The following is a 13,749-nucleotide window of genomic DNA, read 5'->3' on the forward strand; positions in this document are numbered from 1 at the left end:
ATGAACTCAGAGTCCAGACTGTATCCAGGTGTGTGGATTGATCTACAGCCTGACAGGCAGGTGGAGAGCTCAGTGTGTATAGCACAGGTGTATTCTGGTTCCTCAGACCTCAGAGTAGTGAGAGTTCAAGTCTCTCTGAAGATTCTTCAAGGCAGGACAATATATGATGTGATATCAAGTCAAATATGACATTTATGTACTGTAAGAGTGAAAGGAAAATGCATAGACATCTGGGATGATTATGCAGATAGTCTGACTATTTTTAAAGTGATGTTCTCTGTAATAGTTATTAATAGTTAGTACAGCCTTGAAATCAGTCATAGGGCACAATCTACAGAGAAAGAGACAAAAGTCTTTGTCCAAACTGGGCTAATGCCTGTAGTAGTACGATTGTTACATGGCTGCTGTTCTGTTAAGAAAGCAGCAACAAATGAAACAAATAATGTCATACATGAGGTTTAATATTAGCTAATGTAGTGTTCTTTCACACCTGGATGATGTTTTTGAAAAAGAGCTGTTTTATAAACCTGAAAAACAGTAAATAAAGGGCCTTTGTTTGGGTATCCATTAGCCTGTCCTGGATGAAGACTTTTTTCTCTTTTTCTGTACTTCATGTTCTTTGACTGATGTCAAAAATGATTAAACTGTCTCTTTAAGGCCTCATCTACACTACTTCAGATATTTCCGTTCTCCCTTTATACATATACAGTATCTCGGACTATGTTTCTAACAAAATAGAGGAAATACCCGTGCTCATCACTAGGTGGCGAGAAAGTAAAAATTGACAACAAATCAAAATACGAAAAAAGAGAAACACTCTTACCTAATTTAAGATTCTCCCAAAACTTGATATTTTTTTTCTGTTAGCATGTACAATCATATGCACACCTTGTTAATCTTTGCAGCACATGATCAAAGTTTGTGGAGAGAATAAAAACCTCTAAAAATAGCTTTTTTGTTATTGGGGTTTCTGGAGCACAAATAGGCTGCTTGGTCATAATTTTTAAAAAGATTCGTATTTCAAGTCCACACGGATACACCAAAAACTCTCACCTTTGAAAAGTGTTTTTTTTTTTGTTTTTGTTTTTTTCACATTTAACTTTTTATTAGGAGGAGTGAAATTAACAACACAACAAGGCATTTATACATATATGTTAACATTCTTCCTGTTAAACATTTTAATATTCCTTCCCACCCTTTTCCCCTTCCCCAGTCTCCATCGCCCCGCCGATCCAAGGAGTCTGATGCAGTGCCTGTTTTGTGTCTAATAATTGGTGTCAAGTATGTGACAAACTTTCATATGTACATAGCGTGATTAGGATTTTTAGAAGCCCTCTCAACATTACACCAAATTTTTCCACAATCCAGTTTAAAGCCCTGAATGGATAAATCCTACCCCTAAGCTTTCATTGCCATAGAGGGCATATTATTTTGGGCTGTCAATTTGTTATAAACATATGAAATAATCTTTCTGGACGCATTTTGTAACTGGGTGCTCATTCAGCTCTGATCTCCAGGGCAGTCCACCTGCCCTACAAGCAGATCTTATCCTGAAATAGAAAAGCAAAGAATGCTTATCAATATTATATTCTGACACCAATTCCTGGAAGCTAAGAATAGAGGTTTCCCCCTTTGTGTCTCGTAGAGTTTTAATACCTTTATTATCCCAGTTCCTGCTATAGGATCCGTCCGATAAAAGAAGTTTAATATTTCATAAGGGTGTGGATGTGTACCACTTGCACTTTATTTTTAGATACCTTTCTATTGCCCTAAATGTTACTAATATGTATGTCAATATTCTCGGCTGGCCTGAGAACGCCTTGGGATTCCCCCGGAGGAGCTGGCCCAAGTGGCTGGGGAGAGGGAAGTCTGGGTCTCTAGGCTGCTGCCCCCACAACCTGACCCCAGATAAGCGGAAGAAAATGGATGGATAGATGGATGGATGGATGTCAAAATTGGGCAGTAAAGTAAGTTACTTTTTTTTTTTTTGACATTCCTATAAAAAGAAAATCCTTTAACCTCAGTGGTAGGACAAGGTCTTGCTTCGTATCTTTCCACACAGAGCTCTTATTTATCATTTAACCAGTAAGGTCAACTCTTTAGCACATAGGCACAATAGTAGAGCTTAAAGTTAGGATATGCACAACCTCTATTAGCCCCTTATACTGACTACTGAATACCAAAGTGCTTGCTGTTCTAGACATGGTTTCATAATATTGAGTCAAGTCTATACCAGGTCCTACCAGATGAGGAAGTAGGACCATGGAACTCAAAAAGTTTAAGCTGGGTAATATGTTTATTTTGATGACTGACATTCTGTCTGGAACTGAAGCCAGCAGGTGTTTCCATCTATAATATCCTCTTCAATCTTTTTCAATACTAAAAGATAATTAAGTTTTGCAGCCACTGTAACATTAAGTCCAATTTTAAAACCTAGGTAGGTAGTTTCTTCCACAGTAACTATTTGAGGGGGTTAAGATACTCTGTGATTATCAATGTTAACGAACATCAGCGCAGACTTAGAATAATTAACCTTGTATCCCGAAAGAAGACTAAACCATTCAAGTTTATCTAACAAGTGTGAGAGAGAGTTTTGAATATCCGCCATATAAATTAACGTGTCATCTGCATAGAGTGAGATAGAGTGTGATGATGATTCTACTGTAATTGAAGCTATTTGTGGGCAATTCCTAATAAGCTGAGCCAGCAGTTCAATAGAAGGGGTCACCTTGTCTAGTACCTCTTCTAATCTTGACTAGGTCAAAAAAGCCCCCTCCCACACACACCCATGCGGTTGGATTTAAACATAAGGTCGGTATCATATTAACAAACCTATTTCCAAATTTGAATTCTTTCAATATTCTCTACAGATAAGGAAATTCTATGCGATACACTAAGAATGTGTAGGAGGCAGCAAATGTTATCAGAAGGGATTCAGCCTTTAAGGAAGCCCATTTGATCAGGATGTATTAACTTTCCCTCCACCGATTCTAGTCTATTGGACAGAACTTTAGAGTATATCTTCAGATCGGCATTAATCAAGGAGGTTGATTTATAGTTTGCACAATCATACGGATCTTTCTCCGGTTTTAGGGATGACCGTATTCAGGGCTGTGCTAAGGTTCCGATGGAACGAAAGCGCCTTAATGGCATAATTTATCTTTTCAAGCCAAACTGGTACATAAATATTCCAAAGCTTTAAGTATAACAGGTATACCATCTATACCCGGCATGCAACCCTTACATGTGGCCTTCGCTGCTTTTAGGAGTTCTTCCAGTGTAAAAGGTAAATCTAGAGATTGAGTTTCATCCATAGTTTGAGTTGGCAGGTTTAATCCTGCAAAGAGTTGCTTAAAATCATCTTCTGAAGAAATACTGTTGGAATACAAGCTCTGCAACTTAAAAAGCCTTATTTATGATTTTAGTCAAAGATGCTAGTGGGGCATCTAATAGATGAGACATCTCTCCTAATTATTTTTCTTTAACCTCATCACCTTCCAGCAAGTTGCAACAATCTTCTAATTCTGAAATCTTTTGCAGTCTACTTCTACGCAAGTGACAGCTAAACTGCATTGAGATATTGTGAATACAGCCCTTAATTGATGGCCCCTTTGAAAAGCATTTGTGAAAAATGTTTGTTTTTTTTCACCAAAAATTCAGTTTATGTGTGAGCTGAAGGTGCAAATGCAGCAGAAAAGCTTTGGTTTTAAAAATATCAGGAGTGCAGACACACCCTGATTAATAATAATGTCTTTCTCGGCTCACATCACAAATATGCTGTACCAGTAACTTCATGAGAACAACCACCATTTGTTCCTAAATCCCTGGGATCTGGAAGGTCTTTATTCAACACTTTATCTCTGACGTGAGGTTGAGCTGTGGAGATTTTTTAAGACTGCTGAGCTGCTCAGTTCAGTGACACAGATACTTCCTGCCTCTGTGATTTCCTGTTCATTTCACCCACAGCTGTCAGGTTGATGAGCTGATGGACAGATATGACAAAGTGAATCACAAAATGAAACTTTCTCATGCTTACAAAATATTTGCTGAAATAATACATTAGAAAGCCACAGAGGAAAAAATAGAGCATCTTATCTCTAAATGTCCACAGTAGTTAAAGGAACAGTTTGACTTTTCGAAAACTACTTGAATTTGCTTTTATTCCACTGTAAGTAATGAAGACACTGACGTTTAGTGTTTTGTGTAAAACCCTAAATACGTTTTACGGTTTCACAGTTTATGTTTTATGATATTTTTGGAGATTTTATTTCATGTTACGTCTAACTTAGTGTGATGACGTCTCACACTTTTAGTTTAAGAGCTGTATAAACTTTTAAAAAGGTTTTGAAGACTCCCATAAATTTACACATTTTAGAGATCAAAACTTAGATGTTCTTGTCTTCTTTCACCCAGTGAGTCTCTCCGTGCTAAAGGACTTGCAGTTTTCTCTTAAATCACCTCAGAGCACACAGGGATCGTTTGAAGTTCAAATGTTAGTTTGCAGTTCTGTCTGCCTGTTTGATTAAGAGTCATCCATATATTTACTCTGGTATCCTTCCACAGTCCAAAAACTATACAATATAACATGTTAGGTAAGCTGGTGATGATAAAATAACCTTGGATGTGTGTGTGTAAATTATTGTCTGTCTGGCACAGGAAGTGAGTAAGAGTAAAGTTATAAAACTTACAAATTTGAAAATTGCTGTTTTTGTACAAGCTGGTGTTGCACAAAACAAACATGGGGTAAAAAGCAAATGTGTTATTTTTGCAAATATAGCCAAATTAACAGTGGCAGCGTTTTAGAGAAGTTTAAAATGGAGAAGCTTTTTGGTGTTATATTGTGGTCATTGTTAAAGGAAGATGTCAGAGCCACCCAAACCTTGTGTTGTCAATAAGTATGTTCCTGAAAGTCTGACTGAGGCTCTTTTTACTGATGGACTGTTGAAATGGACATCACTCTTGACTGGGAAGAAACGTGTTGGAAACAATGGAAACAGCTGCCTGAAACTAAGAGTGATGCACTTCTTTAAAGAGCAGGGACTCATGCTGTGTTTGCACAGTGGGGTTGAGTGAGCCATGCTGCTGTAAGTTAACGGTCAGCATTCACAGCCTCTGATCAGATGAAACTGACATCACTTTGGCGTTTTAATCGGTCTTGCATCGCTCAATTTTCTAACCTGGTGTAGCGCGTCCAAGAGCTGTGAGAATGTGACAGTGTGTGTCAGGTTCTTGTTATCAAGCATTTGTTGGACTGATGAAAAACCCAAGACAAAATTTTTGCATACATCACAAAAACACAAACAGAAAAATTAAAACTACTGACTTCCTGCAAATTATCAGTGACATCAGTTTGCTAATGTTTAAACAATGTTTTGCAGTGATCTTTAACATTTCCTAATCGGACCTCAGCTTTAAAGCTCATGAAAACTGAAAAAAAAAAAATCTAGTTTACGTTGACTTTTTTTTTTCTTTTCAAAAAGTGAACTGGAAGAATGACCTGGTTCTGTTTCATTTATGCAAACTGAACTTAGAACTATGAACATGCCTAACATTCCCTCGATCTATTAGGACTTACAATTATGTTTTCTGAAACAACTTCTCTTAAAACCAGCCATTTGTTTTTGTTCCCACACTAATTTAGAACACTTGTCATTAGGATAAATGGTCAAACTGAGAATCCAACTTTTATTTCCCTTTGGAAAGAATAAAAACAGTAATTTGCCATATTAAAGACTATGGGAATCCAGAGGAAAAAAAATAACACAATGATGTTCATCTGTTGTGAATTTCCAAACTAAAACACTATTCCACTTTCAAAGATGTCTCATACAAATTATTATGTCCAAAGGAGATTAGTACATTCAGCAATTCAAAAACTGCTTTTCCTGTGTTGTGAAAACTAAGATGGTGGGAAACAACCTCTGCAAGAAACAAAATGTTTCTACCAGCAGGTCACACTCTTTGTTTCTTTGTACAGATTAACCAACAAGATAACTTGTGTTAATTATTTAGCTGGAGAAGTGCAGATTAGTTTTCAGTACCTGCTGATCCTGTTGTTATCTACATTCCAGCTAACAGACAGCTGACAGGATTTAGTTTTAAAAAGCTCTGAAAGTGTTTAATTACTCTGATACTGGATGTGACTTGTTGTTTTGAGCACAAAGTTGGGTAAATGTGAAGGATTTTTGTTTGTTCAGAGCTAACCCTTTTTCACTCTGTACCTTAATTTTCTTCTCCGCATGATGAAACTGGCATGCTGAGCTAAGGCCATCATGAGCACAGCGTGGGCTCGTGCACTTTCTTCCTACCCCAGTATGGCCACACCCTGCTTTACAAGTCAGTAAAGCCAAGTGTTAATCGTGAGGCTGCCCAAACTTTCAGCGTTAATTGCTACGATTAGGTTTTTTTATCCATTTTCTGTGTTCAGTCCTGTTCAGTTTCTCAACCAGCATCAGTCAGCAGGTAAAAGGTAGGGTAGACCGCTCCATCACAGAGAAACACAAACTGAACAAATATGCAAATGTGAAAAATCTCCAAATGAATCAAAACTTAACTCAACACAGAATGGTTCTGTTGAAGAGCTGAACCTGGCTATGAGGATTCAGCTCAGATGAAGTTTTTCCCTTTCTGTTTTTTTATTGTAAAAAGAAAAAAAAAAAAAAGAAGGAAAGAAGTTTTTCAAGCCCAACAAAGGTCCATCTGACTCTGACTCATTGGCTTTTACTCTGTAATTAGCTTTAACAAAAAAAAAGCGGGTATAAGACAGACTTCCAGGTGATTCTACAAAGAGTGCGTTGATCCACCTGTCAGCTGCTGATGAAACGGGGGTCTGGCTGCCCAGGGGGAAAAGTCGTGATTAGTAAAAGGCTGGGAGATGACCTCCCCTCCCTGGGTGAGTGGTCTCACTCTGCAGGAGTCTAATGAAGGGGCCTGAAAGCACAGAAAGCCCTGCAGGGTCAAAGGCTGATGTCAGAGAGAAAATACAGAAGCCTCTAATCTGCTGAGACCCAACACATAGAGGGCAGAGGCCCAGACACGTGTGTGTGTGTGTGTGTGTGTGTGTGTGTGTGTGTGTGAGTGAGTGTATGTGGATACTGTATGGTTTAGCAGAAGGAGCTTTTAAAATCCTTTTTCAATTTAAAGCAAAACCTAATTACTATTAGTCTTAAAATTGTAATCTATTAGTTTAGTCTGTCAGCTTTTATTATTTACTCTCCCCAGCAATATGATAATTTTGTGTGAGATTCTGAGTCTATTACGATGATAACAGACTGACTTTGTTTGCTGGCAGGATTACAGAAAGAAACCCTGAGTTTGTACCTGTTCCCCTCCACCTAATGCAGCTGTCTGACATGAGGGATTGAATCAGTTCGACTAATAAAGTAAAGTTACTTCGTAATGGCAAACATCAGGAGAGGATTCTTCAACATGTACTGGATTTGCTCTGATTCCCAGATCACGTTTTGCTGGAACAATATCATTTTTCCACCAGATTTACTTATTTGTCAGTAACATTCTCCACCACACATATTCAATATACCACACTGCAGACATGAACTCACATCAGAGCAAATTTTGAGCATATTTTACATTTTTCTTTCCCCTTTTTTAATTTCTGTCATTTTTTTTGACTCTTCATAAAAATGTGGAAAAGTCAAATTATTGGTAAAAACAGTTCACATGAATTAAATCTGTGTTTAGAGCTGATCGGTGTCCTTGCGTACGTATTTGACATTGAGAAACCTTTTCATCCTGCCATTGCCATGGTGACACGAGGTATCAGGGCTCTATTGATGATGGCTTTTTATTGAGCTTGTGCACGCTCTTAACTCAAGGTTACCATAGTCTGAATTAACTGAACTCATTGTAATCAATCATTAGAAACCAAAAACTCAGAGACCGGTAACCTTTTTTGACAAAGCCCATTTTCTTTTTAAGTGTTTTTGTTGTTTTTATTTGAACCAATGTAGTTTTATTTTATTATAACTTTAGGTAGTTTTTGCTATTATATGAAGGAGTGACTTGCTGGACACAATGGACATATCTATATTCACTATTATAGCTACAGTAGTCAAGCAGATAAAATTTACATGTTCATAAGATAAATATGAAAATACAGTCAGCTTAATGGAAAGCGTTAAGCTGACTGCTTTGCTGACTGAAGTACTGGAAGGTTATAAGTCAAGCTCCTTTTACCAGCCGTATATCTCCTGAACTGTAAGAGGGTAAAACATGTGCACAAAGCATTAAAACAGTCAAAACACATAACTTAATCCTCTTCAGGATTTTTTAACAGTAGAGCCGAATCAGAAAATATATTTTAACCTAATAAGGGTGGACTAATCCTTTAAAGGGCATCAAGACTAAACCCATCTATTAAAGTTAGAGGGCAGTTCGGTGGTGAAACAGTGGAAAAAACTGTTTTGGTCAAGGATATGAAACAGTGGATTAATCCGTCACTCAATGGGATGTAAGCCGTGGCGCCTGCTTTGAAAAGTGGATCCGCTCACATTCACAAAACCCAAACATCTGCCAGAAGTCCGTGCCCTCCCCACAGATTTTACGTCGTTGTTTCTTCAGCTCAGGAAGCAGTTTACTAATTGCATCTATTTTATGCCTTTCAGCTCACAACAATTGCTTTCAGGGCTCAAGCTCTAAGCTGGGTGAAAGAAGGGTAAAAGAAGCATGTAGGCCTGTGGGAAACGGCACCAGAGGGTGAAGCGAGGCGGATCAGGACGTATTCATTAACCGCCTTCCTGGACTCCAGTTCACATTACTACACCGAGAATTTATGGCAGTTTGAACTCTTCATCTCTCTTCAGAGGTCTCACTCTCGCTTCCCAGAAGTTTGAATCTCAGAGAAGGGCGTTTTAGGTTTCTACTCAAATATGTTATCATCTCCCAGGATGCTGTGTGACATGGGAGTGAGTAAATCCTTACTGAGATCAGAGCCGCGGGCTCCGACGGTCCTCAGAAACGCCTCATCAGTCTAAGTTAACCCAGACAGACACAGATCCCGGGTAATCAGATTTCTTTCCGATTCTCTCCGGGGGCCACAGTGAGAAAGCTGTGTTCATCTTAGCAAAGTGCTGAACCCAAACACTTTCTGCAGGAGCAGCTGGGAGCCTGTGGTCATTAAGGCAAGAAGGAGGAGATCCAATTAGCTTCTAAATCTGCCCTCTTGGTGCTGCCGAATCGTCTCTGTTTACCAGTTTTCGCAGCACAGGTGACTCTGCATGCCAACTCTAATGTCCTACTTAATCCAGGTAAAATGTATTAACTGAGAAATATTTGTTTATTCCTTTGTCTATATCCACACCTGGCTTTAAGTGATCTGTTTTAAACTAAAGAAATGACATTTGAGTGCTGAGTGCTGAATAACTTTGATGAAATTTGTTAAAGAACGAACTAACTGAATTGTAAAATAAAGAACAAGCAGAACAAAAGCTAGATTTAATTAATCAATAGGTTAAAGCTAAATGGTGCAAAGCTGTAGCTAAAAGCTAAATTAGCCAAATCATAGATAAAAGCTAAAATGTAGCAAAATTGCAGCTAAAAGCTATAAATAGCAAAACATAGCTAAAAAGTAAAAGGAGCAAATCAGTGGCAACTAAAAACTGATTGTAGTAAAACTGTATCTAAAGGCTAAAATGTATAAAACTGTAGCTAAAAACAAATAGGTAAAACAGTAAGTAAAAGCAAAACCTAGCAAAATTGTAACTATTCTATGGAAAACCTTTCGTAAACAAAGTTAATTGATTCAAAAAGTGTAAAAGTTACAAGTCACTTAAAGTCTATTTCTGATTGAGCTGAACATTTTGATGTATGAATGGTTAAAAAAAAGCAACAACTATGCAGATGTAGTTTGACTGCAGAAAATGTAGAAAAGAAACTTTAAACAGGAAACAATGGTGTGAGTGCTGACTGAGCGTTGACACGTGATTTAAGGAAGGACAGAAACCAGCTACAGCTTAACTCTGTGTTTATTCAGTTGAACTGATTCGTTATCTGTTTCTGTGAATGTGTAAATGTTGACATCAGCTCAGAGATGCAAAACAGGACCAAACTCTGAGTGACCTCACTTTACTCTGTTTAGTCGACACATCAAAGTTCTACCGCTCAGTGCTCCCTGTTACTTTTTATTCTCTCTGAGGGGAATCCCGTTTCCACTATAGAACCTGGGAGTTATGCTATAAATAAGCATTTGAAGTCATCCCTCACGTGTAATTAATTTACAGGAGTAAGTCCACCAGCGATGAGCCGTTTCTGTTATGACAAGCTTCTTGCATTAACCCCTCACCTGCTGGACCCCCACTGTGCTTGTTGTCCCAGCAGTAACTCGAGAACAAAGCCCACCTCCCAGCACGCATGGGTACAAATGAGACAGCATGTAGGAAACAGCTCATGGGCCAGAAAAACTATATATATAACCTACACTTCAGACGAAAAGAATAGGTTTTCTGTGTATGATTTACAACCAACGTATTTCAAGCATTTTAGAAAGAAAACCCCTTTGTGTCACATCAACATGACTTCCGTCTATATTCTCATCCAAATCCAAAATTGACAATGTATATATTTAGAAACATAATTTAAAAAAAATAAACATTGTAACACAAGGGGGATAGGGTCTAATTTGTTTTTCATAATGGCAATACTGGTAATCAGTGGATTCCCAAACTTTTTTTGCTTTAGACCCACCAAATGACAGTCACATATTTTTTACCTCAATTAATGGTTGGTAGTTTGCATGTTACATCGTCCCTGCTGTTCCCCACAACTGAGTTGTTTGCCACTCCATTTTGGGTACTAATAATGATGGCAAAACTAGACACACTTGTCAGGTTAGTAGAGGTTGGTTTGGACCCAAGATACAGACACACAAGGAGCTCTAAAAACAAAACTAATTTAAATTACAATAACTAAAAAGCAAAACTCACATAAAACAAACTTGCAGGGACCACGAGGAAAACCGGACAGCACATGAACAAGGAGCTAGTGGGGAAGTAAAGAAGATGAGCTGGTTTTAAAGGCTGAGGGTGATTTGTAAGTGGACACAGGTGACTGATTAGAAACGAGGAACAGGTGTGGGTGGTTGAGGCAGACTGACAGGTACTGAACTGAGGACAGGTGAATAATGACAGGAACATAAAGGGCACAGGGAGTCAAAACTATACAAGGACTTCCAACATAAAACTAAACATGGGGAAAACAAGGAATTAAACAGAACTATAGAGACACGAAACAATAAACCCAATACAAAACCCCAAAAATAAATAAATAACATCAAATCCTCACAACACCACATTACCCAAAGAGCATTTCTATGAGTAACGCAATAAATGAAATTCTCTTAAAGCACTAGACCTTGAAGCCAGGAGTGATTAAAATCCTGGTTGTAGGACCCATATTTAGTTTTCACTGCCTGAGCAGAGAGCTGCAAAACAACTGCAGCATCACAGAGCTGCTATGCTCTTACTTCATGAACATTAAGACCATAACCCTAAAACTATTTCAGAGAAAATGAATACAAGTAAGGACAGGAGATATTATAAACACACTGACACAGATATTATCACATTGTGCTCTTAGCATACATTACCTCCACTATAACAATGTATGTCCCAGTTTTACCAGTAATCTCTCTGTTAGTGTGAGTCTAAAGTACATTTATAGGATATATGCTGGGACTTATATTTATATGATATAAAATGTTAACTACATGTTCTGTTGTAATCAATGGGACTTCAGTTTTTTTTCTATGCAGCTGCAGTCCACTTATTTCTTTGATCTGGGACCTTTAGAAAAGAGTAAAAAGTCAAACCTTATCTGTCTGAATGTTTAGAACGTCATCCAGCAGCACAACAAACCACTGTGTAATCGTTAACTTTGTAGTTTATTTCAGAAGAGGTTATCTCACAAACATGATAAGGTCAGGTTGAGATGGTGGCATCAGTTACATTTTATCACTAATCTTGTACAAGTGTCGCTGCTGAAAAAACCTCGACTCAAATATCGATGGATAAATGAAACGAAGTCGACAAAATAAGAAAATATATTTGTAATGAGGAAGTCTGCAAGCTGCCTAAAATTAAAGGCCAAGCATTCCTCTGCCTTTCATGTCAAAGTTTTGTCATGTCTTCTTATGTTGAGAAAGGACAGAGTTAGGGACATTTTGGTCAGATTTTTAAAAATAATAATAAAAGATCTCACCTGATCTTTTGGTGCTCGGAGAACAACAGTCACGCCAAATTTCAGCTCACTATCTGTAAAACTGACTGAGTTAGAGCTGATTTTGTGTTTGCTAAGGTTGAATAATTGTGGCAGCCATCTTGAATCGGACTGACTCTAAAGGTTAATCAGTTGTACATGTACTGCCATCTACATTACATTACATCCTGCAAGTTTTATTCCAATCTGTTCAATGGTTTATGAGATATTTTGCTAACAGACAGACAAACAAACACACAGACACAGGCAAAAATATTTTTGTCTGCCTTTTGCCTTTTCTAAAAGTCAAAGTCAACCTTTTCCCCACTCTGTCCTAACTGATGCTGCATAAAAATAAGCCATTATACTAAGCTGCACCTGTAACCTTAAATGTAGCTTGTTTCCTGAGTAAACGCCACCTTTTCAAATTGTTCCACAAATAGAAAGCACTCCCCCTCCCTCTGACATTATTTCACTAAACACACACATTCACACAGAAACACACACTCCAACCTGCCTGTGTCAGCATTCCACCCAGCACACACACTGTGTGGAAAGTCTTATCCACAGAGGCAGGAGGGCACAGCGTTGTTTCTACAGGTAGATCAGAGAATCCCTTCTTTACAGGAAATGAGGTCATTTGATTAAAACATCAGCACGCACGCCTGCTGCTGAAAACCGAGCTTCTAAAGTTGTCAGCGCAGGCCGTCCCCTGCTGGGAGGGACCCACACTGCTAGTTTTATACAAGAGGAGAACTAGAAATATGGCTTCAATTACAGATAAGTGACTTGATTACCATGGCCGGGGCTAGACGTTTGCCACAAACGGGGACTTTTACATGATTCACCTAATTGTTCAGAAGGGAATAGGGCACACAGACAGGAAGCGGCTCTGTATCCTTTCCCAGATTTTCGACAGCTCGTATCGCTCTTATTCCCACCACCTCTGCAACACAGAGCGGCAAACATGCTGCAGATTGGGAACATGAGCAACAAGAGGAACAAGAGCTGAATCAAGCCACAAAAACATACCTCTCGAAACATTTTTCATGTATTTACATTAATTTAAATTTTAACCATCTGTTGCAACCTTAGGGAAAGTAAAGGAGTGTCATGATGCCGTCACACAGGACAAGGGTCGGCAACATTTACAGTCATTTTTTGCCCATGTCCCACTTGATGAAATTAGTGCAGAGTCACAAAATCTACTTGAAGCTTTAAATAAAAACACAACTCATTAAAGCTTCGCATTACAAACTATAAAATCAAACATAAAGAAGATTATCTTGAAATAGCTAAATCTGCTGAAAACCACATAGAAGCTTGAATCATGAGACAGACCCACATTAGTTGGGCTGTAGTCTGTGGGAAACAAATATGGTGGACTCAGATAAACATAGAGTCAAGGAGAAGATGCTTAGGTGGGAATCTAAGAGTGAGTCTGGTAATAAACCAAAACTTCTTCTAAATCAGTAACTTTATCATCTTCTTATCTGCATACTTTACTCAACAAATCAGCATAAATACATTAAAATTGTT

The sequence above is a fragment of the Kryptolebias marmoratus genome, linkage group LG8, assembly GCF_001649575.2.
Source record: "Kryptolebias marmoratus isolate JLee-2015 linkage group LG8, ASM164957v2, whole genome shotgun sequence".
Classification (NCBI taxonomy): domain Eukaryota; kingdom Metazoa; phylum Chordata; class Actinopteri; order Cyprinodontiformes; family Rivulidae; genus Kryptolebias; species Kryptolebias marmoratus.